Consider the following 25,008-nt stretch of genomic DNA (forward strand, 5'->3'; position numbering starts at 1 on the left):
CACACGGTCCGAAACCCGCTTTAAAGAAGACATAAGGAGACAGAGTATTAAGACGCATGGCGTATTACGTCGTTTGTCACGCTCACCAAATTGTGCCATTGACTTGATTTGTACGTCCCCACTTCCCCTTCATAAATCACTTCACGACTGTGAAAAGGTATGTTCCCACGTGCCCGTACCCGTCTCACTTTTTGAGGACTGGTTTAGGCTACACAGGCAATTATAAATACTTTTATGGGGGTAACACACGCATTTGTTTGCCACAGAAGGTGAAAATTTGACATTTGTTGCCACTTCAGAGACAACTCCCTTTCCCACACTGGCCCCCTACACCGCCCGTCCAGTTACGGCTGAATTTGAAATGGTACAACCCAAAGTCGGTCAACTTCAGAGCTTACACTGTTTATACAATCAAGGCAACTGAGCTATTTGAATATAGACCTCTCATACATACATGCATATTTTTCCCTTATTACCTCATTATCATTCTGAAGGCTGCTTTGCTTCGAGTTATCGGGTCGGTGTGGCGTCAAAGTGCATATTAGTTTTTAAAGCAGTGCTTGTGTCTGTGTGTGTGGCAGGGAATATATGCATTTTTAAACAGACATACTGTAAGTCTATCAAATTGCACATGTTTATAAAAACGTACGCATCAATGCACTCATGCAGATGCTTCCTCATGACCGTATGAGGTCTAGGAAAGGCTTATTGTCTTATTTGCCTCTTGAAAGCGTAAAAAACGTTTCTGTCGGTGCCCTTTTTGTGTATTTTTCTTAGTATTCCGGGGGAGAATTTCACGAGAGCGGCTGTCAGTTTGACAAAATAATTGGAGTCATCCGAGAACTCGCTTTAAATGTGATTGGACTGATCAAATGGGAGCGAATTCCGCCTGATGAATACAGGATTGAAATTCCGAAGAGAAGCGAGTGTTAGTCTTTATTGGGAGGGACATCTACAACTTCCATGTTTAATGACCACATTTACAACAATGGGATGATAACAAACTATACATTTGTGTTGTTATAAATTTCCCTACAGCACTCTCAAAACCATAGTGAGGGTAAGCAGTATAGAAAATGGATGGCTATATATCTACAGAATATCATACATCCATCTTTTTTCTTTCAAACCAGAGATGGTAGGCGGGTACACCTATTGACAAACAAGCGTTCACACTCACATTCGCACCTGAAGATAATTCAATTGTCCTCAATTAATTAACAAACATGATTTAGGAATGTTCCCGGCAAAAGCCCTTGGATTCAAATCCCCTTCCTCCTCCTTTGCTAGCCACACACTCACCGTGCCACCTATAAAATATCCACTCAAGGTTAATTCTGTGTTCTGCTAATCCAGTAAAGCAGCTCCAAAGACAACATCCACTAAGCAGCAGCAGGCGTTGAGAGACTACAATATGCTTTTAAAATGCAGCGGAACCGTCACACTCACTTAATTAGCCAAACGGGCGTGTGTCTCGCTAGCCGATCACCTTAAATGATTCAGATGAATATTTAACGTCATGTTACGAGATTCATTTGATAGCTCTAATGTTGCCGTCGAATCAGCCGGATCGTCCGCCGACTCCTAAACCTCGTTGTTATTTTTATTCAGTTATCTCGAACACGGGATAATTTCATCACTTTGGCACATTTTAAAGGAGCGTGCCTACTTCTCTTGAGGAGCAGCTGACGCGTGGGCACTCGCAGGTAGGTAGTGTGACAGTTGTGTCATTTTCATGGCTCTCGCCGAGTGCTACATGAAGAAATACACATCTTAGCACTTCTGTGTCCTGACATGTCCCCAACAGGGAACTGGATCGGGGAAAAATGACAGAACATACTGGTCTTTTCATGCAAAATGTCTGCATCGATACTGCCAGGATGTGATTGGCATTGCTCTGTACTGTATTCTCGCACATAATTGGGATTTGTGACTCAAGGCTTTTTCCTATTTGCAGATTTTTTTAACCTATATTATATTTTGTTCTTTGCGCAAAAAACTCACCAATTTTATGTTTTTGTGCTCAGGTCAATGTAAAAGGATTGATTTGGCTCAATATTGTGGCATCTTAATGTCAAGGACGATCTAGGGCCCGAACAATACGGATCTTTCGATGCAGAGGCCAATGCTGATTGTTTTACTGCAAAACACAAAAATAGCAGCTGATTAATTTAACATATATAATGCATAAAATAACGAGTGTCTCGTCCCTGGAACAGAAGTGCTTTAAAAAGACGAAGACGGACGGCGATTAGTTTTATGAATAATGACGAAAGTGGAAGGACTGAAGGGTGCCCAGGTTGCGGACGGAGAAAGCGGGACGGACAACTGTAAATATATTGCTTAAAAAAAAATGTTCAATGTTATCCTTAGCTATTTCTTTAAAAATATACCCAGTCCTGCAATTTACAACATTGCTTAATCATGTCTTCCTTGAAGAGAATCATGCCATAATAACACGACTAGGCCGCCACAACAAAGGAAGACATTTGCAGCGGAGAAATGCAGATAAGTGAACAAACTGGCGGAGATAATAATTACAGTCATTTCAAAGGGTTACCTGCTGGTGTGACACATTCGGTTGCTCCGACATGAAAATTTGCCACACGCACTCACTGACACATCCCCATGCAGATGGAGTATCTCATTGAAATGCATAGTCCCATGTAAGCTTGTGGGGGTACAAACTTGTGTGAGTTGCTGTGTAATGTTATCTTCCAGATGGATTCTGTCTCCCTTATCCCGAGGCCTGCGGGAAAAGCAAGGCTTCGCTTTCATTCATGTTCTACTATCAGAGCTCGCCATCCATATTAATGCAGGCAGTCGGCACGGGGCAGCGCATCGGCATATCAAAACACTGGCCTAATTTCAGAGATATAGCTTAATGTTGTCTCTTTTTTCCTGCAGGCCGCTCGGCCGTTTGGATGAGAAAAGACTCACCTGCGTTCTTTTCCCGTTATCTAGTGACGAACAGATTATTTTCTTTCTTTACTTTGCAGAGCGTGCCATGTGAATTTTCAGGGCTAAAACAAACAGTGTGGGATCAAAATGTAAAACACAGAAATGATTATTTCTTGTGAAATGACTACCCACCACAAGCAGTGCAACAGTAACGGCTTGAATCGTGTGGATTATTATACCATAAATGCGTGTGCTCAGAATTGTGAAATATGAACATTTTTATTTTGACATATTTTTAGGTATGCTCAGACCACAAAAATGGTGAGTCAAGAACACCAAGCAGAGCAAAGATTCGCCGGTATCGCGCTACAAATTGCATCTTAATGGGCACTAAAACGTTTTGCAAGGCTATCTATCCTTCCATCCATTATCTGAGCCACTTCTCCTCACGAGGGTCGCGGGCGTGCTGGAGCCCATCCCAGCCGTCTTCGGGCAGTGCACCCTGAACTGGTTGCCAGCCAATTGCAGGGCACACAAAGACAAAACATCCGTGCTATGGGCAATTCAGGGTGTCCAATGAATCTACCATGCATGTTTTGGGAATGTGAGAGGAAACCAGAGTACCCGGAGAAAACCCACGCAGGTACGGGGACAACATGCAAACTCCACACAGGAAAGGCAATTATGATCCGGCATTCCTAAACGATCACAGGGACACGACACCATCCATATGCTGCTCCACAAGAAGGCATATTTTTGTAACACAGAGTGACGATCTTCAATTTATTTCATTGTTCTTTAATCGTGGGTAGTGGTTCACATGGCTGGATTAATGGATTGCCCTTCATAACTGCAAAAGCGACTCCAAGCATTCACACTCAACTCCCGAGGGGAATTTCTAGTTGCAAAATCACATTTTCTCCGTGATCTGTAGCCTTCTTTAGACGGACATCGATTTTCATATTTACTATCACAAATACTTGTTCCCCTCATTTCTGTGGAACACAGCGATCCGAGTTTTGTAACACAAAAGCAAGAGAAAATTCTACATCTGCACTGCAAAAGAAGTGAAGACCAGAAAGTCGACAAAGCTGAAAAACAGACCTCCTACACCTCCGTCTCACTTTGTAGGAGTTAAAGTTACTCTCCAGGCCGACTTCACTCTAGCAGGAACAGGGAATATTCAGTATATGGACACGACCCCCCCCAAAGTAGTCACAGAGCTGAGAGTCAAGCGACAACTTAATGCTGGCACAAGAAGCCGTTACTCAGCAGCTCTACCGGAAATATGACAGCTTTGTTGATTTTCTTACCACAAAAGTGTTGTTTACAACTACCCAAATGTACATTCGGTCCTCAGAAGCCAAACGGTTTATGGTTCCATTTGACTGAGGCATCAAACGTAATGGCTTGAATACATTAACGGTAGCAGGGAATTTTCTGTTTGGTTTCAAAAGGGCTGATCATCAATTATAGGAAATCGGAGAATTCAGAAGGAGCTGCAGATGACCTGTTCTGGACTCATATCAAGTGGTAACTTGGTGGTTAACTTTTGTAGTTCGAACGGCAGAAAATGTATTTTTGTTGTTTTTTTTTTTTAAGCCTAAGGCCTCACAGTTACAAAACTCGGGTTTGAATCTCTTCTTGGAATTTTTTTGCCAGGTACTCCGACATCCTCCCACAATCCCAAATCATGCACGACTGAAAATTGTCCGCAGGTGTCAACGTTTGCCCAGATGTGCCCTGAGACCGGTGAATTGGTGTACGGTAACCAGTCCAGGACACACCCCGCTCGTCAACAGGGACCCACCCAAGTTACCAGCAACCCAAATTAGGACAAGCAATATATAAAATGGATGGATGGATCCTGAAGTTTAGATAGACCCATATAGAATAAAGGTAGGACTTCAGGCGGTTCATGATTAACAAAATTGTCTCAGAAACCTCTGATATCGATACAGACTTGAAGAAGCAGTGGCAGCTTCACAAGAGGTTCAATTGTGTGTGGCAGAAAAAAAAAACTGACAAAGGACATCTACTTTGAAGAACTCTATTGGATGTGTGACCTCTTGGATATCTCCATGTTAACAGGTCCTGTTATCGCTGCTAATATGTGCTACTGTATGCATCGACTGGTCTGACACGCGCATTGCTCCAGAGAGGATTGGATGAGTGTAGATTGTATTTGGCCAGGAAGAACCGCTTGAGTCTGCAAACACACACAATTAGATGACCGAAAAAAGCTTGTGGGCTTATTTCATTTGCAGACTCCTCCTTTCACACGATAAAAACTGGCTCACGCCTGCCTCCATCCGGAGGCTTCTTATCACTCCCTCGTGTCTCTATGGTGTCCAAAGTCCATTTGTGGCGTGCTACACGTTTTTATTTATTTATTTTTTTTTTTATTGGACTGTTGCATATTATAATAATACAATTTAAACTCAGCTTGTACCAAAAATGTTCATATTGAAAAATAGCACACTTTTCTTTAAAGATAAAAATGAAAACCCCAAAAAACCTTGAATGATACAATTATATATATTATTACACTTTTAATTTCAACTAAAAAAATAGAAATCCAAATATACTACACAGAGACATCAAACTCTAGATTTGGATTGCAGTCACTTGAAAATTAAAAAAAAAAAAATCGAAAGCGCAAACTTCCCTTTTCTTAACCCCCCCCCCACACACACACACACTTCCTCTCTATCCCCTCGTCTCGCCTCGTGGTCTTAGATCACTATAAATAGAGCCTCAGGGGTTTTGTTTTATAATGGACTTCTTGCTTTTGACCTTATTACAAACACATTACTGACCATGCTTCTCTCCACTGCTGACTCCTCGGCGCACACACAGTAAACAACTGTTCAGTTTGTATCTCATTAAGAGGAGCAGCCGTTCCACTTAAAAACTACAGACACAGCCTTTTACATGTCTTTAATCACATCAGGTTTACCACTTTTCAGGATTATTTCCTGCTGATATTACAAACTAGCAATTTAGGAATTGAGTACCACGAAAACTTGATAATTAATCATCTTCTGGAGGGAGTCTTGATATGCCCGAATATGAAATGATTTTTGCAAGCACATATATACTGGTGAAAATGTATGTAGGGGTCACCAACATGAACCCCCACAACTTAATATAACTTAAGAAGACAAAAATTGGACTGTTTTGCGCGATTATCATTTCCTCTGCACTTTTAATATGTCGTGAAAGTCCAAATTAAATTTGATCATGCAGGTGTATTTGTACTTTTGGAAAACACAAGGAAAACAGAGTGGCAGTTAACAGTTGGAAGCATCAAAAAGTCTCCAGGATTTGTTTGATTTTCGATCTTATTTTTGGTCAAATCCGAAGCTTTTCAACACAACGAAAAATAGACTTGCATCAGTTTAATCAGCCTAGGGGGCAAGTACGCACTCTGCCGACTGAGTGAATTGCAAATAAATTCAAACGGTGTTGAATAAAAGCGCAGTCTTTCATGCCATATCCAGATCTTGAGGGTGTTGTTGTGTTGTGGGTGTTCTTCGGGACAGGTGGTGGTGGTGGGGGGGTGTTCTAACATCATTGCGCACGACACGTAAAAAATAAATGCCCCCCACGCCAGCCACTCTACAAGCCCCGCACAGATTGCGGCACAGTGTGATGATTTTCTATTTGAACTCATTTACATGTGACCCAAAGCTCCTCAGCATGGCCGATATGTGCGCACACACGTCGGCTATGAATGATGAGGAGCCGGCAGACTTGGCTCGCCGTGCGGGCAAAGCAGGGAAATCCAACATTGCCAGATTTGGGCCAATTCATTTGGATTTTGGACTATTTGTGAATGACAAACGCTATTGAGATGTTGTTCGGCAAAAATGGGAATAAACAACCGCGTAATCCCGTCAACCTCCCGTCTCGATAAGCTGCAGTTCATAGCGTGTGTGCAGCATGTCAGCATGTCTTATTCACAGGAAATAAAAATGATTCCCAAGAAGCCACAAGGCAAAAATATACAGCGTAATCACTTGTTTCCACTTTACGAGCTTACTTCTATTATGTTGCAACATTGCAAAGTAATAGCTGTCAACTGAGAGGAAACGCCATATTATGCGAATGTTTATTTGCTAACCCCGTCTCTCTGAAATGCTGTTCATCCAGCATCAATCAGTACACACTATAACAATAATCTCTCTACCAAACACCTCTCACTATGATATGAGGTAAACCGGCTAAAAAGGAGACCTACGATGCAGTTGTTCAACAAATGAAATCGACTGTCTGAATATAATGAACATCATGCCTGAACTCCTCCAAGCGTCTCCAGCTCAGCGTCTCTCCTGCCAACTGCCATTGGGTCTACCAGCTTCCTGATGGGCAGGACACAGCAGGTGAGGTTTAGGGAGACAACATTATCCACATGCACCATCAGCACCGGGCCCCAGCAGCAAATCCCCAGAGGGATGTATCCTCTCTCCGCTGCTTTTCTCCCAACACACCAACAACTGCGCCTCAACACAGCCATCAATGAACCTCCGGAGGTTTGCTGACGGCACCAGTTATTAGCCTCATCAATAACCGTGATGGCTCTTCATATTCACAAGAAGTGGAGCGGATGGTGCAACACAACCTGGATTTGAATACGTTCAAGTAGCAGAGGTGATTGTAGACTTCAGGAAACATTATTTGCCCCAAGTGCCTTTTCTTTACGTGACCCGTCTGCCCTGTGGCGACCGTCGAGACCGTCAAGTTCCTAGAAATGACTCTTGTTGAGACCCAAATCAACTCCAACCTGAAAAAGCCAGAGCAGAGGATGTACTTCCAGCAGCTGCAAGGAAAGCAAAGCCTGCCGAGGGGCCGTTGAGGCAGTTCTATACAGCAGTCATTGAATCAGCCGTGTTCATCCATCACGGTCTTGTTAAGTGCTGCCACAAAGGAGGACAAAATCCAACTACAATGGACAATTAGGGCTGCCATAAAGATCACAGGTACCTTGCATGATGCAAGAACTAAGACAAGGGCGGGCAAAATGCTCTTGGACCATCCAAATCCTGGTCACCACCTCATCCAGATCCTTCCCTCAAGTAGGCGCTGTTGAACGATGAACACTAAAATTAACAGACCAGCACATAGCTTGTTCCCTTTTGCCAATAACTTCCTAAAATGTTGACTCATAAATCCATTATAGCATTTTTCAACTTTTTGACAAGTTTGCACATTTATTTATTTGCACAGTCATTGTTGTCTCAAAATTACCAGTCCTTGTGTCATGTAAATAAGCCGCTGCTCACTTTGCGTCCTCTCGACAGCAGTTTGTGTTGAAGGCAGTCTAGTCTAGTAGCAACTTGGTAAAACTCTCTTTTTATTAACCCATTCTGTGATTTGCACTGAAATTAGTCTCTTTCAGTTGTTCACCCAACTTTTGTTGATCCCTTTTCAGATTAGCTTCTAAAAAGCAACCAAGACAAAGTTCTCCTTCCTTACAACACTGTCGAAATTTCATGCAAATTAGCGACTGCTCATCCCACAATCCTTGACGACAGGGTGTGCCGGAGCAAATACGTCTTTGCAATACCGTGGTGGCAAGGGACAGAGCAAGGGAGTGGCAAGTTTTACACATCGAGATTCCACTGAAGACTGTTCAAGCATCGATTGTATTTTCATTGGTGGAGGCAGCGCTTCATCACCCAGCTGACAAATGACACTTGTCCGTTCATGTGCAGTTGTCGAAACTATCTTTTGACGTAAAGTGCGGATGTTTTCAGCCATTCATCTCATTTCATCAGACAGGGTCTATTGCAGTTGTTGCGGCTGTTTTCTGGTAGGCATACCCTGAATTTCAAATAGTTGCTGGTTTACTCCAAAACGCTGGGAGGCAGAAGTGGGGTGTCAAAAGTCACGATTTCCACAGCGGCATATCTTTGATTTACTACCAATACTTTTCATAACGTTGCGTCATTGTACCTTTCAACCATTCTATCTTGGAGCTTATTCAAGCAATTCATGCAAAACGGATTGCAATATTCTACCGCAGACAAAATACGCATCATGCAATAAAAGTAAAAGAGAGGCCATACTTAAGCCTTAAAATGTATTTGGAACTAGTTTAATGCTGTTATAGACCTAGTTTCCCCATCCTCTCCAAAAGTAAAACCAACAAAGCAAACCACTTGTTACTGTCGGCGAGACTACAATCACACTTTAAATCACAGAGGGGGAGATAAACAACGGCAGCGCTGTCGACTCTGGGGTTGAGGTTGTGAGTTCAATCTCAGGTGATTCATTTGTTCAGACTATTCTGAGCTGTGGTGTAATTTCCTCTAAAGACACACAGTCACTGTGGGTAATCATGTTTTTATTTTATTTATTTTTTTTGGAGAGGGGGGTAGATTGCAGCATAAGGCGGCAATGAACAAAGTTCAGATTCAGTTCACACAGGAAGGTCTTCCTGTGACTTCAGGTACACAAGTCGAAACACTGCTGAGCGATGCGTTGTATTAGCACCACATGGCTATATAGAAACAAGAAGGGTGAAGAGTTCATTTGCGGAAACAGTGATGCGGATCGCTTTCTTTACGAGGCTCTCATAAAGCTAATGACAATGGCATCTGCTTTTATAGAGTCAGTCAGTGCAAACAAACTCAGACAATTTGCTTCTAAAGTGGTACCAAACATCCCAAAAAGTTTGAACAATCACAACATATGACAACAGCGTACCAGGCGAAGTGCCATGAGTCAAGATGGGAAAAAAAATTGGGAACCTCGTCAGTATGCCTTATAGAATCAAACCCATGAGAAAATGCTAATAGGAAAGTAGTAGCTGCAGAGTGGTGACACACATCCGGTCCTTGCACTTCTAGTGCTTTTTTTTTCAGAAAAAAAATCATCTGTATGTATTCGCAAGGGGAATGTTGTAAAAAGTATTTAACTTTTTACTTTACCATTTGCAGTGGCTTTACGATGAGAAGGTCTTACTCTGAGTAGAGTTCGAGTTGACATTACCCGTTGAGAGGTCTTAAATTGCCAACTTTCTGGAATGCGTCGACATCTTAACCTTTAAAATCACGTTGATAAAAGTAACGTATAGGTACAAGTTGAAGGCGAAGACCCTCGGTACGACTGGCAAAACAGATGCTTGTGCTCATAAGGATAGGAATATCTGCGCACGTACATACACACACGCACGTACACACACACTTAAAAGCCTCTTCACCTTCTGCCCCCTGACCCCAGTTAACTAACCAACCTCTTGTTATTTCCCCCTCCTGAGTGTGTCTTTGTGTGGGGCCTGGTTGGAAGGCGCAGTCATGCAGCACCGCCAGCCCCAGGGCTCAAATCGGTCAACCTCTCAACATCTCTATACGTCGTTTTCTTTATTTCATTCCTGACTTACATGTAAACAAAGTGACTCTGTCGCTTGGTCACTTGAGATTTGAACTCCTAACCTTTTCGACTGGTGTTGTGGCGGTCAATTCTCGGTCGCCTCTGTGTGCTTTTTTTTTTTTTTTCTTTTTCTTTAAATGGCATTTCTTCCTGGATGTGCGCTTTAGTATATAGATGCAAAACAAACAGCTAGTGGTGAACTTTTCAACTGTCAAAAGTCACAAGGTATCATTTTTGGGCTTTCTAAAGTGACCCCCTTTTTTATAGATAGAAAAAGATGAAATGCGAATGAGGAAAGATGATCTCACAGACTGGACATTAATCACAAAAATTCAAATATCCATCCATCCATTATCTGAGCCGCTTTTCCACACGAGGTTCGCGGATGTGCCTATCCCAGTTGTCTTCGAGCAGTAGGTGGGGTACACCATGGACTGATTTCCAGCCAATCGCAGGGCACAGAAAATGAATTATTTATTCATTTATTTTGTTTACGTTTACACTTTGGACATTTTAAGAGGGATATTGCCTTTTCCCAACTTTCGGGAATGCACCATAGTTGGGTTAAGCAGCCTCTGGGATGTGCAAGTAATGTCCTCTGAAGTGATGACATGCTGTGTGCATGGTTGAGCCATAAAGAAGATATGCTACATGATGATAAGGCCTCAGTGCAGGTGGACGGTGAGGTCAGGAGTTGAAGTGGTTCTGGGAGGGGGCGGGGGGTGGCACTGGGCTGTTGGTGGGGGGATTCCCTGCATGAGTGGATGTGTTTGGGGCAGGCTGCTCCTGTCAGATAGCTGATGAATGGCCTCTTAAGTGTCTGAGCCTTGTAAGCTCTGAGCTAATGGACTACAGCTGAACATTCCAACCTCTTTTGTGTTTTTTGCATGTGGAAATTAGCTGCATGTAAACGCACCGCTAATAATCGATCCAACATGCAGCCTTCAAGTGTTATGAGTTTGTGTTGCTAATGGAGGCCCAATGGTGGTGTGATGTCGAAAAGGCTTTGATAATGTTGAGGAAGACAAACTACTAACGTTGCTCTTTCCCAAACAGAAAATGTTCAGTCCTCTCATTTATATAAAGGAAATTAAACTGTGATCTGCTGTGTGCCAACATAGCCCAGTAAAAATATACATGCAAGATGAGGGATCGTGCAAGAAAGTCACCATTTGATTATTTTTCCTTTCAATGGTGGACAAAGGCTCTCTTTTTTTTTCATTGTTCTATCAGGTGTGCCGCAAGGGCACTGTGCTGACATATTTCATTACGATGGTTGGTCCACTGCGGTCATTTGAAAGAGATGATATTTTAAATCTCCCCCTTGGCTCCCACCCTCGCTCCAGTAGTGCATGTACAGTACATGACATCAGCTCAACAAATTCATACATTTTCACACAAACACAGCACAAAAAGGACGTGTATTATTTGGTGCGTCTGTTCTAACATGGCAGCAGCTTAGTTATCACCTAGGAAGCAGGCCACTGTCTTCAAACGTAATATTACCATTCAGGAGGGCTGGGCAGATAATTACAACACTTGGCTAAGAGGTAACGTCTTGAAAAAGCTAAAATACTTGGGATAAAGTGATGCATTTCTGATTTTATTGTTTTTTTTTTTTAGATGATGGGAGGCTATTGTGACACATGTTAATCTAACAAGTAGCTGGAAAGATGATAGAAGAACTGACATTGACATTAGGATTTCTTCTGGCATGGACTTTTCAATTACACTCTTTGCTAACATTAAAGGTAGTTATCTATCTATCCGATAAAGTCTCAGCAAAATAGTCAAATTAGTTTAGATCACAATTCTCAATGCAAAACTAGTTATTTAATAACTAACAATGTTATCTAATTAATACAGTCTCAGTAACTAAGCAATAATTAGCTGAGAAGCATTAAATAACATTTCCCAAAGCAAAACAAAGACTAAAGCAAATTACATTTTGTCGCGTGTGAGCTACCATTATGGATGCTTAGCTAACAAGCCAAACAGTTGATTATTGTTCATCTGTTTTTTTTTTTTTAATTAGCTGGCTACAATCGGGTTCATGTAGTTGGACCAACAGACGGGTATTATTTTGGACGGTGGGTTGACGATAAAGCTAAGAGCTAACATAACAGCCAGTTTGCTAACACGCAAACTAGATTTAAAAGGACATAAAGCTATACCTAAATAATGTAAATCTGAAGGTGGCACTGTTCAATATTACACTATTAAGCTACTTACCTAACATGTAACACTAACTTTATTACAGAACAAAAAACTCCACTCATTCTATTTTAAACAATAATATTTCTTGTACAGATAAACTAAAACCGCGACCATATTTCTTCTTCTGTGTAATTATCTACAATGTGTCTGTCACGGCGGGGGTTAGCTTCAGAGGGCCGAGGATGATGGACGAGCATCATGTGTGAGAAATGATATCGGACAGGCGCGTGAATGCAAGCGCGTGAATATGACATTCCATGATGAATTTAGATTGGCGGCAGTGTGGAAAAGAAAAGCCTAATGATGCGAGTATAATGAGAGCGGCTAAGCTAAGTGGAGCAGCTGCCTTCCTCATAATTTCTTGACCAGAAAATTTGTAAAGTTAGAATTTAGATATGCTACTGACTTTATGGGTGTAAAAAAAATAAATGAATTCAGGGTTCTTGCGGGTCCACCTACAACAACACAACCAGGCTAACGCTAACCTGAAGCTACGTGTCATTCAGTTTTGGGTCGTTTGCTAACGGTTCGTTCAAAAAGAATGAATCTTTTCAGTGGATGTGAGTGAATGGATCACTTCCTCAAGGGATTCGCTCTTTTCTCAGTTCATTTGATCTCATCCGTGTGCACGTCGTTTATCTTCGTGAACGACCAATCAGCAGCCAGCAGCAGATACTCACTCTATCCGTGCCTGCTGGGTGGGTGGCGAACGATTCACTGAACAAATCTTTCAAACGATTCTTTCTGATCAACTGATTCCAATGATTCAGTTTACTTAAAAGAACTGTCATGCACATCACGAATGTCTTGGCTGGTCTGTTAGTATTTTAACCCGAAATTATATTATCCATGATCTCCAGAGACTAAAAATAATTTTCTCCTATATTAGTGCAGATGCTAATGCTAACATAATGCTTACGTAAAATTAAGCATCCTGTCTGGTCAGCATATTCTAAGCAATTAAAGTGGGTCGTCAGGGGTTGCCAACAGCAGAGTTGCTGTTTTCATGTGAATGAAAAATATGCGAAACTCCAGTGTTAGTACTGATTTCGCTATGCTAATGCTGAGATGAAATTAACTAAACTTAAAGTGTATATTCAAGGATTTTCTCACTTGTTATTTTTTTTTTACATAATTTTGACGTATTGTGCACAGAAAATGCTGCTCTCGTAAACAACTCTTTCTCGAGATGATAACTTGGTTGTCCCAGTTCTCACGTGAAAGTGTGTGAACACCAACAACAACACAACAATTATGGATCAGTGCGTCAGCTGTTCTTTACCTTGGCGATGATCGAGGCTTTCATTCATTGGCAGAAGTTCTACCTCGATGTCAGCTTAAAGGCCGATACAAAAGCACTTAAGCATCTTGAAACCTTTTTGTGTTAACAGGAATCATTTTTAAAAAGAATAAGAAAAACACTGGCTCCATTTCCATGAGAACGGGCCTTAATTAATAAGTGTCGTGGCTGGTCGTCCAATATTATATGCCAGTAAAGTGGGTGATCATGGGGGTTACCATGACAACGGCAGAGGCATTATTCTCCTCCTCACGAGCCAATGTAGTAGCCGCATGATTCCAAAAGTTGTTATTTTTTAAGGTCAGAATCGCGCCCTATTGTTGCTTTACAAGCAACCACCTTGCTTTTCAAATATTTTTCTTCTCTCAGCCTCTCCTCCATATCTACTCGTCTGCCACACACGCAATCCAATCAAAGCTCGCACGCCGACACAAACAACAAACGGCCGAGGTGGAATCCAAGTAAGATGAAGAGGGGCGGTGATTAATGGCACTGCATGTGCTGCTGAGGACAGATTAAAAAAAAACAAAAGCACGCATTTTCATAACCTGGCAAGACCCAATTACAACAATGCAAATCTGACAAGACGAGTTCGAGTACATGTGAGTGGGGGGCATGATTGATGACCTTGATACCCTCCCTAAATTCTTTTTGCGTTTTTTTTCCCTTTACCATTCAAATGCAAATTCGGAATATGATGATGAATGTAATGCGTATTTTAATTTGGTGCATTTGTCCATAGCAGCTGCTTCTGTGTGAGTAACCAATAAAAAATACAATGTCAATAGGGCAGGACATTAAAATGTATTTTTTTTTTCAATTCTAATTAATAACAGTGTAGAACTAAATAAATGGTCAACAATAACTTAAAATATAGAACTATCAGAGATGTACCCCCAAAAAATGTCCAGGAAAAAAAAAGATACAGCCAAGTAATTGCTTTTAAAATGTAACACTTTTTAAATGATTATTGAACTTAAAAATTTTAGTTGACTAAAAGAAAAATTAAAAATGACAAGCAAAACTTTTAATGAAAAGTAAGTCGACTGAGAAGAGAAATTTTACATCAAAAATGTCATAGTTGACTACAAGAACACAAAAAAGGGTGGCTTTCTGGAGTAACAACAAGAAGACCTCCAAAAAAAAAAAGATATATATATATATATATATATATATATATATATATATATATATATATATATATATATATATAAATAAATAACGCCAAAAGGCTGAAAAAAATGGGAGGGAAATTAATAGGTGTGACACATAAAATTGATTTTACGAGTCACAGAGGAGGAGCAGTGACTTTTTAGCAAATTAGGAAACTTTGATGTGGAGGTACTGTAGGGAGGGCGTGAGCCAACTCAGTGGGGATGTTGAATATAAAATGAGAACAAATGGGTTGCCAAATAAACAGGTTTTTCTTGGCCCGTCCACACAAACACGCATGCACACCTCTCTCCAGCAAGTTGAGTGTGTTCTTCTAGTTTTTCATAATTTTGCCTGACAGATGGCCACTCAGAAATCTCTGCCAGGCAATGGCAAAAAATAACAACCACACTTTTTTTGTTATGGTTTTGACTAAAATGTAATAGGTTGGCGACAGAAGTGGAACGTAAGAATTGAAGGACTTCTTCTGAGTATTGCCGTGCTTCTCAAATTGCGGGGCGGGCCTGATTGGGGGGCAGCGGCGCGATGCTGAGGGGGGGCGCGTGTGACCCTGGGGAACATGCTTTTATTCCACCGTACAACAATAAAGTGTAATTGCACATCCACTCCAGTAGTTGGCAGTGGCGTGCTCCTTGCCCATTGTGCGCTGCAAGTATTAACTGTACGGTGTAGGTTTGTTTTGCAACAAAAATGCTATTATTTATAGTTGCAGCGGAGAGTGGGTAGTGGGATGGGGGCGCAAAGTGTTTTCTTCTTGCAAGGGGGCGGGCGTAACAGAAAATAATTGAGAAGCACTGGAGTATTGGTTGACCACATATTTATACTAGTTGGTCTTTTGGAGTCATTTATAATTAGATGCTTCAGTAAAAGTTACAATATAGCAACATTCCAAAAAATAAGAAGTGAAGGAACCACTCTGTGACTATCGTTAAAAATTTCACTGTACCCTTGTTGTCAGGTTTCATTGGGCACTTCTCTCTATCATAGATTGACTGGTGGGTGGGGAGAGGTGGGGGGCTTGTAGGTGTTCCGTACTTTCCGATTGACTGTCACCAATTTGTAAAACCTAAAATAATCAACCCATGTGTGTCCTTTGGGGAGAGAAGAGGACAATTGCAGATTTGGGACTGATTACCAGGGATGTTTCTTTATTAACGGAAACAGATGACATTGGTTTCTGATCTGGTGCTAGATCAGCATCAAGGAGTTCTGTTCCCGCCTTTCCCACTGATTTATTTCACCCCGACGGCCCTGGAGGCGAGAGCAGAGGGATGAGGCACAAATCAGAACAATGGATGACCAGAAATGAAGAAAAGAAAAGGTGATGTATGAAGACAAAGAGAAACAGGCTGGCAATTGCTGACGCCAAGGGTTAAGACTCTGGAAAGAAATGTATAATTATATCCAAAATTTGAAACTTATTCAACATAGAGGATAGAAAAATGAATCCAAACATTGATTCTTGTTGTCTGTGATTTATTGTTCTTGCCCTCGGCCTTGCCACCGAGCTTATTTTTCATGATCATGGCTTGATAATCTAGTTCCTGACTTGCCATTCCTCGCCTAGCTCGCTGTTCATTGCTTGACTTTCTGTTCCTCCCCGTGACTTGTTCTTCCTCTGCTTGACTTGCAGTCCATGTGCCTGACATGCTGACCCTGCCCCAGACTTACTGTTGCTGACTTACTTTTTGTCTTTCTCTGACCATTATCAATGAAACTGCAAATACTTTATCTTATTTAAGTAAAAATTTGGAGTATCTATTGTAAAGCGGAGTGTTTATTTCTCAGCCTAATTTGTACTTCTGCTTCTTACATTTTTACGTCAATATCTGTGCTTTCTAATCCTTACACTTGGTTAAAAAAAATCTATCTTGGCAAATCGTGCTAGGAAAGGTCAAGTCATTTTGAATGTGGTTGGATGAGAATTCTAAACAAATCGGTTTGTATTGCGATACTTCACACTTGCATGCAGGGGTGTGGTGGCCATCAGGAATTTCGGGAAAATGGCCAGTTTGCATTGAGGCTGCCCCTTCACCACTGTCGGCAATCAACTTTCTTAGTGTGACGTCCGCCGTAATTAACGCCGCAATTTACTTCCATAGCGTCACATCCGTCTTTGCAAACGGCCAACGCCAATCCACCCCCATATTACATTTCATGGCATGATGACACCATACTCCTTAACTTCACCCTGGTACATCCCTGACTGCATGTGACACAAATGAACAAATCAATGACAATTCGTCACACTCAAGCATAGTGCATACGTATAACCTTGCCGGTAAACCCTCGTTGTAAAGTAAAGGAAGTCCTCAAAGTCACGTCTTTGACTTGTGTTCCTGACTTCCTACCTTGCTATTCCAGCAGTGTAAAAATATTGCTGTGGTTATTTAATATTTTACAAACGGAATACAAAGAACAGAATAAAACATGAACCAAAAAAAAAAACATGGTGTACAGAACATACAAAAATATTGTAGCATTGTCAGAAAAAGTCGAGCTACCGAACCCTTGCTTGACAAGTTAATGACAAGGGACAACACAAATATGGCCATTTGTTGCATCGTCAAGTCGAGAACACAATGCGGCTGTCAAAAAGATATGCTCCCACTCATGTTGTCAAATTCATTAACACATCCATTTTAAGCAGCGGTCTATTGAAAGCTGTTAAAAACCAACAAGGACAGAGTGAATCAAAGTAAATTAATGGTATTATTATAGAGGCTCGGACATGACATATGGACAAAAAGAAAATAATAAAAGCAATTGAGGTCACAAAATAATAATTCACGGCCAAGAAGAATCCGGAGCTAAGCACTGGACAGCCGGATAGGCTAGCTGAGCACATATTTCTAGAAACTCTAAGGTAGCGATAGAGGGCAAGGTTAAAGACAATGGAAACCAGCATGATTGGAATTTATTCTAGGCTGGGAATGATAAGAGAGTGAAAAACTGTTTCAAAGAGTAACCAACCATGTGCAGTGAAGACACTAATGACAAGTTGGCACAACAAAGCTTGCTGGCTGCATAAAGCGCCGGGATGTACACACGCATACCTTCCTTTAATTGTGATCTGTAATCATTTAAACGCATCAAATTATGATGTCTCAAACACACATCAGAGGAGGGTGTTTATGGAGACCCTCCCCCATTGCATGTGCACCTTGTTAGGCTTTTGAGGATGCCGAGACGCTCCAGGGGGGTTTCCACCAATGTTTGATGTCTAAGATGAGATACAGCTAAACAAACAGCTTTAAAGGAGAAAGTGTTTACCCAACAAAGAGAGGGACGGCTCTGAAGAAGACTCAGAACAGGAAGACGAAGCCCATGGCAATATATATATATATTTATTTATTTCACGTAATAGTCCTAATTCCTGAATTGTGGCCCTGTTCATGACTTGCTATTTGCTATTCCTACCCCACACTCGCTGTTCTTGTTCCTGACTTAATTACCTTGTTCCTAACTTACTGTACTGTTTCAGTTTCTAATTTGCCATTCCAGTTCCTGACTTGCTTGTTCATACTCCTTACATATGTCTGATTGACTTTTCATTATCAGGACCTGTTGTTGCTCTTTTTGACTTGCTATTGCAGTTCCTGACTTGCTCTTGTTCTGAACTTGCTGTTCCTGTGTCTAGCTGTAACTAAAGGCCCTATTAGTGACTTGCTATTGCAATTCCTGACTTGTGTGCCTATTCCTGACATACTGCCTCTGAGTTACCGTACTTTCGATCATCAGGATCTGCTGTTCCTGTTACCGGTTGACTGTTCTGGTTTCTGACTTGTGTTCTCGTTCCTGACTTGCTATTCCTATTTTGAGCTCGATGTTGATGTTCTTGACTGGCTCATTCTATTTTTGAGCTCATGTTCCTGATTTGCTGTTCCTGACTTAATGTTCTGTGAATGGCCGGCAACCAGTTCAGGGTGTCCCCCTGAATAGCTGATCCAGTCCTTAATGTGTTTTCCTGTTCCAGACTTGCTTTCCATATTCCTGACTTGCTGTACCACTCACAGACTTTCTGTTAACGGTCTTGCCTTACCTTCACTGACTTACATTTAATGCTTTTGAGTTGCTGTTCCTGACTTGCTATTCCAATTACTGATTTCTAATCTTGTAATTCCTGTTTCCTGATTACTGACCCTGAAGAGAGATATTTGTACAAACCCATTTTTGGGCGGAATAATATAACTTCTTTTCTTTTGGGAAAGAGGCCCTATTGTACGTTAAAAAAAACATTGTCAGGTAATCCCTTGTTGTGGTTCATTCTTTGGCCAAGGAGGATAAAAGCCCTCCTCAGTGCCCTTAGGGACATTTAAAAGAAGTGGATTACTTGACCTGTAGTTGAGATAAAAGGAATGCCATATAGAGTACAGCACAGTAAGCAAGCAGTGTAGAATAACTTGAGTTTACGTTCTACTGCAGCGAAGAGCTTGCTAATGCTTCACATAAAATCAAATGGAAAGCATGAGAGCCTTTCAAATATAATGCAGTGTTTGTAATTAAGGATGACGATGCATTCATGTACGCTATCATCAGTTAATTAGACGTCACGCTTTGTCAGTCTATGCCGATTAAGAACGTACAATGTTTATTTCGTAATGGAAAACTCCATGAAAGGAAATTACTCCTCAAGAAGTCAAAGACATAGCTGTTAAGCAAATGATGTGGAAAAAATGATGGATTTTAAAATCTTAAATTTGTTGTCATTAAAATATTAGCTTTAATAGCGGGATGGATCAGACCTTGCCTCTGTTTTGAGCACCGGATTGCACGCATCAGTTGGAAGAAACAAAAATGGAGGTCTCTCGTAAACATTTCCATTTGCAAGATGATTTAACGAGAGAGCGGTCTTGGGGGCAGTGAATATACGGATCGCCGCAGCAATGTGGAGACTGCGGAGCATAATACAGCAACACGGTAAGCGACAACCTACTTCCTGTCCTTAAACTTGCTTTTACACACTTGATGTTCTTGTCCCTGGCTTGCTGTCCATGACTTACTTTTTATATTCCAAACATGAAATGCCCGATTTTGACTTGCTGTTCCTATCACTGACTTGGTATTCTTGACATGCAGCCGTTTCCCCAGTGATTAAGTAATCTGTGACTTCCTGTACATTTCATGTTCCTGTCCAGCAGTTTCTCTTTCTGACCTGCTATTTCAGTTCCTGAATGGTGTTCCTTTTCCTGACCTTTTCTTTCTGTTTGCTGTGTGAGTGTGATTGGCCCCATGACAAACAGGGGTTAAATGTACCCCTCCATCCATTCTCTGAACTGCTTATCCGCGCATTTGTCTTTGGATGAGAGGCGGGGTGCACACTGGACTGGTTACTAGCCAATCACAGCGCATAAATAAAGAAACACCTATTCACACACAGACAAATTAGAGTGTTCAATCCCTTCCAATGCTTGTTTTTGGAATGCAAGAGAGTGCGGCGTACCCATAGAAAATCCACACAGGCATGTGAGAACATGCAAGCTCCACACAGCCCGGATTTGGACCAACAACCTCAGAGCTCTGATGTGGATATGCTAACCAGTTGGCCACCATGCCATCAACTACATTTTTTTTTTCAAAAACTCTACACCAGAAATAGTCCCTGAATTTGGAACTGCATCAGTAGCAAGTAGAGCTGTGTGGACTCATGTAGGTACCATGAAGAGGAAACAGAGGCTAGAGTTTTAACGAATGACACACGACACCTGGCAGGCTTTACAAAGTTCCCCGTTTGGCTGGCTGGCGAGCTCACGTTTGGCATGCTTTTGGTTCGCTCCCTTGCATAAATATCCAAATAGTGAAGAGTGCCATTATACCATCAACAAACTCTCAGTGGAGCACCAAGCAACTGTGGAGGAGTGAAAGGAGCACGGGGGTTGAGGGGTGGGTGGGTGGGGGGGTGAAAGATGAAAGAAGAGCATGAACAGGCAAGAAGGTTTGGAGGACCGGAGCCAATGGAAAGAGCCAGGAAAAATGGGTGAATAGGGAGAGATGGGTATACAGTGTGTATATAGAGAGAGTGAATAAACAGGGAGAGCAGGGGAGAAAGAAGGTGGCTGAGGGAAGAGAGAAAGAGATAAGAGGGATGGTGGAAGTCAAATGTAAGGCTGAAGGGTTAGAATAATGGAAAAGAAAGGTGAAATATGGAAAAGGATCGTTTACATATGCTAATTAAATTATTCTGTTGCAGCTTCTTGCGAATACTTTGACTCTTCTCATCACCTTTTTGTTCCCTTGATCGTATTCTTCGACTTGACTAAAATGGTTTTATCGTATAATTAATAAAGTGAATGTAAATAAAGTTGTCTCATATTCTGTATAGACTTGCTGATAATGTCACGCATCCCACAATGCATCGCACCAAATGCAAACGACGCAGTTTTGGCAGGATCGAAAATGGCGATAACAAATGGTGAATCATGACTTTTTCAGAGCATATTGTCGTCTGAGCGGAATGTTTGGATGGCAAGTCCTGTGTCACTGTCTGACGTATGTTGGAAGTGCACATACGTGAAAGCCATGTACTACATTCGATTGGATGCTCAGAAGTAGTTGTGTCGCTTTTGGATAGATAATGCCATTTCATCAATAAATGAAAGGCAAATTTACGACGGCTCTTAGAGCTAAACTAGCTTAGCGCTCGACTAGGATGAAGCTACGGCAACTCAACACACTGTATATGGATTTAAAATGGGCCCAAAGAGAAAAAAAATCCTGTCCGCCGTTGGTCAACGTAAGGTGCCGGATCCTAGAGGTTCAAGTGTGTTATTTTAAATCAGCAAGGAAAAACCTTCCTTGGGTTGATATGCTGCATAAACTCGCCAGGGAAAGCTACACTCCGATATGTTTGAATGAGATAAGTGAATATGGATTTGTAAATGTATGAAGATAAAATGCTACATATTGTAAGGGTACTTGATTGATCATTTTGATCAAATTGGATTTTTTTTATTTGTTGGGCTATGATGTGTTTTCGGGCAAAAGAATAATAAGTAACCCATTCAAGCTGATTTGGTCATTCAGTCACTAATGTCAAAAAGAATAGAGAATGCAGACTTTTGGTCCGAGTCCAAGTCCTATTATTATCCAACCTGTCCTGCTGTTTAAAAAAATATATAACATGCTTTTTTTTTCTTGGCCATTCTCATTCTGTTCTTTTTCTTCTTTCTCTATAATGATGTGATGAATGCTAACCATTCGAGCTTTCGCCTCCCATGCAGCGCACATCATTAAAAGCTCACTTCTCATCTCACGTCTGAGGCAAGTACACATCCTTTCGCCCCTCGTGTTTTGTTTTTGGCAATCATAACAACATTGCTTCTCTCAACCTCGCACGTAACATAACAGAAGACATTTCATTTCTGGATACAGGCACTGCATTTTTCCCCCTTTCAATTATTCTCTAATATGACCACTTTTTTGTTTTCATCTGTTTTCAGTGCTGAATGCTCTTGAACTCACATTGTCATCATTATCTTTTGCTCTTTAGTTTACTGCCGGACCACGCATTAGAAATCTCAAGAGAAAGGGCTAAGAACACCAAGACAAAACACCATTCTTTTTGTCATGAACAAATTGTTTCTAGGATGTAGCTTACTTGAAAATGTTTTGTACGTGGTATAGAATAGTGATGATTCATTGATTCAATGCTGAGTAATCAAGTTAAACCACAATCCTTCAGTGTTCTATTGGGAGTAATATCGTCACGTGTTTCTGCCTGAAGTCCAGTTCCTCTTCTAGACTGGCTCTGGTTTCTGACTAACTGTCCCTTTTCCCGACTTCTTGTTTCTGTTCCTGACTTGCTGTTTATTTCCCCAAATTGCTGTTTTTTCATGTTCCTTGCTTGATGTGCTTGTACCTGTTTAGCTATTCTTTTGCCTGTCTTGTCTTTTTTGACCGTCCATTGCCTGACAAGCCGCCGATTTGTTGTTCCTGACTCGCTTTTCGGCTCCCTGCTCTGGGTCCTACGTTACTGCTCCAGTTTTTTTTAGAGTCGCTGTTGTTTTTCCTTTACCTGACTTGCTGTTGGTGTATCTAAATTACTGTAAAGTTTTTGTTCATGTTCCTGACTTGCAGTTTGGGAATCCCTGTTCAAGACTGGTACTGTTTCTGAATGGCTGCAGTTATTTCGGTTCCTATCCTTGCTCCTGATTTCTTGTCCAAATACACAACTGACTGATATTTTCCTGACCTGCTGGTCCAATTCCCAACACTCTGTTCTTGTTCATGACTCAATGTCCTAGGGTTTCCTGTCCCTGATTCTATTTGTCTGTTCCTGACTTTTTTATCACATCTGTAATGGCTTTGTACGTATGCCCGTGTCAACATACATAGCACATCAACCTGAGTGTTGTAGAGTAATGCATCCAAGTAGGATCATTTTCCCGACGTCTGTTGGAGACGCTCCAAACTTTTCATGGATGCAGTCTTACCTGCCCTCTTGCAAAGGCCTCCTTGGTAAACCGTGAGTACACTCCCACTCACAAACAATCACACGCACATATCGCCTACACGACCCATGCTGGTTGGGTGAGCCATCTGTTCATTTATTTCAGACAACAAACACACCTGACAGTACTGAGGAGCCGCTAAGTCCATTTCACTGTTCACTGAACAGCACAATTGAGTCGACTAGATGGAGGGATAAGCTGGAACAAAAACATAACGCACCCCGGGGAGGACAGTGTGACTGTGTATGTGCATAGAACCGCCATTCCTGTCCAAAGCAATTTCTGCGAGAATCACAAAAGTGTATCCCTCAGTCACCGCTGGATGTCATTGAACAAGATACAATAATGCCAGAAAAGTTTGCCGCAATTTGGCTTTGGCGAGGCTGAAGATATGAGACTACAAAGTGGTATGCTTGAAATGCCCACCGTGATACACTGCAATGTCATCAGAGCACTGTTAAATAACAGCCAGCCACACATACAACCCGTGACTCTAATGGCACTCTTTTGATACAGTTGTAACCAACATAAAGATGCAAGTCTTGGGATGCACACAAGAAATGGAAATTGAATATGTCATGTAATGTTGCTGTCGTTGTAGTGACTTTACGAGCCACATTAACTTTGTTTGGTAGGTGCTGATTTTTATTTTTTGTAAGCAATTGAGGTCAAATGGACTCTCAGCCATATCTTCATTCGTTTTTTTTGTCCTTTATCTATGAACTGAGATATTTAGACTTACTAGCTGTTCCTTTTCCTGACTTCATATCAGTGATATGCTGTTGTAGTCCTTGACTTGGTTTTGCAGTCAGACCAAACTCTGTGTCAACATACTACGGTATATGCTGCTTTTTTACATAGCAATCGTTTAAATAAAGCAGTCTTCAATGTCCTTGATTTTGTCTCCCAAAATAAATGATCCAACTTGCTGTTCCTGTTCCGAACTGACTTAATTTTTTTGTTCCGAGATTTGATCTAAAATCTCAGCATCCAGCAAGTTCTGGATATGCTGCTGCTTGAGTGAAGTGGAAAAAAATAGAGCAATTAAGGTACTGCAATGCCTTCACTTGGGGGGCAAGGAAAGCCACAGTAACTGATCCAGTATCAGCAGTTTATTCAATGGGACAAACGGCCAAATACAAAATGAGAAAAATTTCAAGGAGCTACTGTTACCCCACAACTCAACCCCAGATGCTCACATGCAAACTAAATGACCAACCCGACTCCAGTTTGTAATGTCATCAACTAAGCCACACAGTTTAGTCACAGTACCAATGTCATAGATCAAGAGGAGTCCCAATACTTTTGGCCGCTGTGAGGGTCTCCTTCATAGTTATTTGCCAGTAGAGCTGACAAGCAAGAAAAACATTTTCTTACCTGAGGATTAGGAAGACGAAGGTGTGGGAAGGACAGGAAGCGGTGTCAGGCGATGATCAAAGGAGAAAACAGAAAGAGACAAGACAGCACTTTGTTAGATTATTAAACACGCTCGCAGCTCTCAGAAACAATTACACTCACTCGGACATTTTTTTTCCCATCAGCATGTGAGTCGAATAATTAACATTGGGTTTCAACGTTAACAAGGTTGTT

General features: G+C 41.4%; 1 protein-coding gene and 1 pseudogene across 3 annotated transcripts in view; one reads left to right on the top strand and one right to left on the bottom strand.

Annotated features, from left to right (window-relative positions):
• Window positions 1–25,008, bottom strand: part of LOC148343929 (netrin receptor UNC5C-like) — a 238,429-nt gene that overhangs the window by 94,792 nt on the left and 118,629 nt on the right. The window lies entirely within an intron of this gene.
• On the top strand, window positions 4,820–8,057 carry LOC148343930 (uncharacterized; annotated as a pseudogene).

Source organism: Idiotropiscis lumnitzeri, chromosome 1, assembly GCF_059441095.1.
Source record: "Idiotropiscis lumnitzeri isolate Australia: NSW breed Sydney's pygmy pipehorse chromosome 1, RoL_Ilum_1.0, whole genome shotgun sequence".
In the NCBI taxonomy this organism is placed as follows: domain Eukaryota; kingdom Metazoa; phylum Chordata; class Actinopteri; order Syngnathiformes; family Syngnathidae; genus Idiotropiscis; species Idiotropiscis lumnitzeri.